The sequence below is a fragment of the Erpetoichthys calabaricus genome, chromosome 11 (genome assembly GCF_900747795.2).
Source record: "Erpetoichthys calabaricus chromosome 11, fErpCal1.3, whole genome shotgun sequence".
In the NCBI taxonomy this organism is placed as follows: domain Eukaryota; kingdom Metazoa; phylum Chordata; class Cladistia; order Polypteriformes; family Polypteridae; genus Erpetoichthys; species Erpetoichthys calabaricus.
The window spans coordinates 163864618-163869745 of NC_041404.2; positions in this window are offsets into that span (position 1 = coordinate 163864618).

Below are 5128 nucleotides of genomic sequence, written 5' to 3' on the forward strand. Positions count from 1 at the left end.
AGACGTCAGAGAGGCCGGCTTCAGCGGGGCGTGGTTATTGCATAACCCGGTGACTCCAGGCACGGCTTTGCGCAGCTGTAAGCTAATAATGAAATGCCCAATACTGAGTGTAAAATGGGGCACTCCTGGGGCATCGTGAAGACGGCAAGCCCCATTGTAGATGGGCACATTCACTCACACCTGGCAGCTTACCAGCTTTAGAGCGACCTCGAGAAAATACATATAGTGCGTATAAACGACATGCAAAGGGAATCACTGCCGGTAATGGACGTAGATGCAAATACACCGACCCGTTCCACAAGCCGAACGGTTTTTAAAAAAGGGTAAACGGTAGAATAGCAATGTTTACATTTAGGAATAAGGTACCATAATGAATAGTTAAACACATGCTAATGACAAACGAGGGCATCATATAATTTAACAACTTCAGGAAACAGTCCATAGTTAAACAGAATTGAAAAGGTGTAGTTTTAAGAGCTTAATGAATGGCTTTGCTGCCTCACACAAGAGATGGAAAGCCTTTGACACTCTACAGTAGTTTCCCACTCTGAAACTTTAATGGGATAGAACTGGCATAGTGATCAGTAGGAATGATGCTATAAGGCGTAAAGAAAGGAAGACTGGACGGGTATCTGAGATAGATAGATAGATAGATAGATAGATAGATAGATAGATAGATAGATAGATAGATAGATAGATAGATAGATAGATAGATAGATAGGAATAATTAGAATAATCAGACCTGTAAAATTAATACATAGATGGCACTTATCACAATATGAAATAGTTTGATTAGTAATTCTAATTAATCGCATAAATGTAATTAATTGTGATTAATCGCATCTAACATTAAAACGTGTAATTATAAAATTAATACATAAATCATGAAGTAAATACACATAAATTTAATGTTGAATGAACAAACAGGAGTTAAAAATAATAATGGCATAGTTTAAACTTTCAATCATGACCTTAGGTTTAAACAAAATACTACTTGAGCAGGTACAATCCGGATTTGAATGCCTTCCTAAAAGGCAAGTTGAAAAGAAGGCAAAAAGAAAGCTAGACCAACGTATTAATGATCAGATTGGCATAGCATATGAGACAAAGACGTGTCAAATTAAAAATGAAACGATCCAAGAGACTGTTGACTTTGAATGCACTGCTGAAGACTCATTTGTTTATTTAACACATTTTAAACAACAAGAAGTGCTTTACATAGAATCAAAGGTAACAATATGAAATAAAAGCCAGATAAAGAATTATTAAAAAGAAAAACAAAAAGGAAACATTATACATACATGAACACACATATACCAACACACAAACATAAACAGCAATATAAAATTATGCCAAATAAAAATACATATATAGTTAGGTCCATAAATATTTGGACAGAGACAACTTTTTTCTAATTTTGGTTCTGTACATTACCACAATGAATTTTAAATGAAACCACTCAGATGCAGTTGAAGTGCAGACTTTCAGCGTTAATTCAGTGGGGTGAACAAAACGATTGCATAAAAATGTGAGGCAACTAAAGCGTTTTTTTAACACAATCCCTTCATTTCAGGGGCTCAAAAGTAATTGGACAATTGACTCAAAGGCTATTTCATGGGCAGGTGTGAGCAAGTCTGTCGTTATGTCATTATCAGTTAAGCAGATAAAAGGCCTGGAGTTGATTTGAGGTGTGGTGCTTGCATGTGGAAGATTTTGCTGTGAACAGACAACATGCGGTCAAAGGAGCTCTCCATGCAGGTGAAAGAAGCCATCCTTAAGCTGCGAAAACAGAGAAAACCCATCCGAGAAATTGCTACAATATTACGAGTGGCAAAATCTACAGTTTGGTACATCCTGATAAAGAAAGCAAGCACTGGTGAACTCCGCAACGCAAAAAGACCTGGACGTCCACGGAAGACAAAAGTGGTGGATGATCGCAGAATCATTTCCATGGTAAAGAGAAACCCCTTCACAACAGCCAACCAAGTGAACAACACTCTCCAGTGGGTAGGCGTATCAATATCGCACTGGGACACTAGTGTTTATTGATGATGTGACACAGGACAGAAGCAGCCGAATGAATTCTGAGGTGTTCAGAGACATACTGTCTGCTCAAATCCAGCTAAATGCAGTCAAATTGATTGGGCGGCGTTTCATGATACAGATGGACAATGACCCAAAACATACAGCCAAAGCAACCCAGGAGTTTATTAAAGCAAAGAAGTGGGAAATTCTTGAATGGCCAAGTCAGTCACCTGATCTTAACCAAATTGAGCATGCATTTCACTTGTTGAAGACTAAACTTCAGACAGAAAGGCCCACAAACAAACAGCAACTGAAAGCCGCTGCAGTAAAGGCCTGGCAGAGCATTAAAAAGGAGGAAACCCAGCATCTGGAGATGTCCATGAGTTTAAGACTTCAGGCTGTCATTGCCAGCAAAGGGTTTTCAACCAAGTATTAGAAATGAACATTTGATTTCCAGTTATTTAATTTGTCCAATGACTTTTGAGCTCCTGAAATGAAGGGATTGTGTTAAAAAATGCTTTAGTTGCCTCACATTTTTATGAAATCGTTTTGTTCACCCCACTGAATTAAAGCTGAAAGTCTGCACTTCAACTGCATCTGAGTTGTTTCATTTAAAATTCATTGTGGTAATGTACAGAACCAAAATTAGAAAAAGTTGTCTCTGTTCAATTATTTATGGACCTAACTGTATAAGATGAATACAATATTAAAAAAATAGATTTAACCACTCAAACTCAGAAGCTAAAATGCAAGTGGATAAACATGCTTTTTTTAGCCAACCTTATTACGAGGGGCAGACTGTTCCACAGTTTAGGACCAGCCACCGCAAAAGCGCGATTGCCCCTCAGCTTCAACCATGTGTGTGGGACAGTGAGCAATAGTTGATCTGAAGACCTCGGCTGCCTGGCTGATGAACATGGAACAGTAAGATCAGCTAAGTACAGTGGAGCTGACCCATGTAGGGCTTTAAAAATAAACACTAAAATCTTAAAATTCACCCTGTAGCTAACAGGGTACCAACGAAGAGAGGCCGACACCATGGAGAGATGTGATCCTTTTTTATTTTGCTGCTTGTCAAAACTCCAGCAGCTGCATTCTGCATCATTTGCAGATTTAATTGTCCCGCCGCATCAGACAGTTTGGCACCTGTATAGATTTACAGTTGTGCTTGAACGTTTGTGAACCCTTTAGAATTTTCTATATATTTCTGCATAAATATGACCTAAAACATCATCAGATTTTTCACTCAAGTTCTAAAAGTAGATAAAGAGAAACCAGTTAAACAAATGAGACAAAAATATTATACTTGGTCATTTATTCATTAAGGAAAATGATCGAATATTACATATTTGTGAGTGGCAAAAGTATGTGAACCTTTGCTTTCAGTATCTGGTGTGATCCCCTTTGCAGCAATAACTGCAACTAAACGTTTCTGGTAACTGTTGGTCAGTCCTGCACACCGGCTTAGAGGAATTTTAGCCCATTCCTCTGTACAGAACAGCTTCAACTCTGGGATGTTGGTGGGTTTCCTCACATTAACTGCTCGCTTCAGGTCCTTCCACAACATTTCGATTGGCTTAAGGTCAGGACTTTGACTTGGCCATTCCAAAACATTAACTTTATTCTTCTTTAACCATTCTTAGGTAGAACAACTTGTGTGCTTAGGGTCGTTGTCTTGCTGCATGAGGACAGATGTCCTGACATTTTCCTTTAGAATTCTTTGATATAATTCAGAATTCATTGTTCCATCAATGAAGGCAAGCCATCCTGGCCCAGATGCAGCAAAACAGGCCCAAACCATGATACTACCACCACCATGTTTCACAGATGGGATGAGGTTCTTATGCTGGAATGCAGTGTTTTCCTTTCTCCAAACATAATGCTTTTCATTTAAACCAAAAAGTTCTGTTTTGATCTCATCCGTCCACAAAACATTCTTCCAATAGCCTTCTGGTTTGTCCACGTGATCTTTAGCAAACTGCAGACGAGCAGCAATGTTTGTTTTGGAGAGCAGTGGCTTTCTCCTTGCAACCCTGCCATGCACACCATTGTTGTTCAGTGTTCTCCTGATGGTGAACTCATGAACATGAACATTAGCCAATGTGAGAGAGGTCTTCAGTTGCTTAGAAGTTACCCTGGGGTCCTTTGTGACCTTGCTGACTATTACACGCCTTGCTCTTGGAGTGATCTTTGTTGGTCGACCACTCCTGGGGAGGGTAACAATGATCTTGAATTTCCTCCATTTGTACACAATCTGTCTGACTGTGGATTGGTGGAGTCCAAACTCTTTAGAGATGGTTTTGTAACCTTTTCCAGCCTGATGAGCATCAACAACTCTTTTTCTGAGGTCCTCAGAAATCTCCTTTGTTCATGCCATGATACACTTCCACAAACATGTGTTGTGAAGAGCAGACTTTGATAGATCCCTGTTCTTTAAATAACACAGGGTGCCCACTCACACCTGATTGTCATCCCATTGATTGAAAACACCGGACTCGAATTTCACCTTCAAACTAACTGCTAATCCTAGAGGTTCACATACTTTTGCCACTCACAAATATGTAATATTTGATCATTTTCCTCAATAAATAAATGCCCAAGTATAATATTTTTGTCTCATTTGTTTAACTGGTTTCTCTTTATCTACCTTTAGGACTTGAGTGAAAATCTGATGATGTTTTAGGTCATATTTATGCAGAAATATAGAAAATTCTAAAGGGTGCACAACTGTAATGCCTTATTGGTTGGTAGAATTGTGGTTTGCCTTGGGATTATTTTTGTCACCGCAGAAAAACGGTTGGAAACCACTGCTCTACCTCCACCTTTGCTCCTGGGATGCTAAAAAAAAATCTCTGTAGCTTTTATCTCGCTTAAAAACTCTCACCGTACATTGCTTGGATGGTAATGTTTGTGTTCTATGGTTAGGGATAATCATTACACTTCTATTTTGTTGAATTTTGACATTATAGTATTAGGGTAGAGAGCACTGTAAGCTGTCTGGCAGACTGGCGAGTTAAATACAGAGGTGCTAGACTCCGAGAGACTTGTTTTGGTTTTAGTGCTACTCAAAGGTAACACATTTAGCACTTATGTGATGTGACAT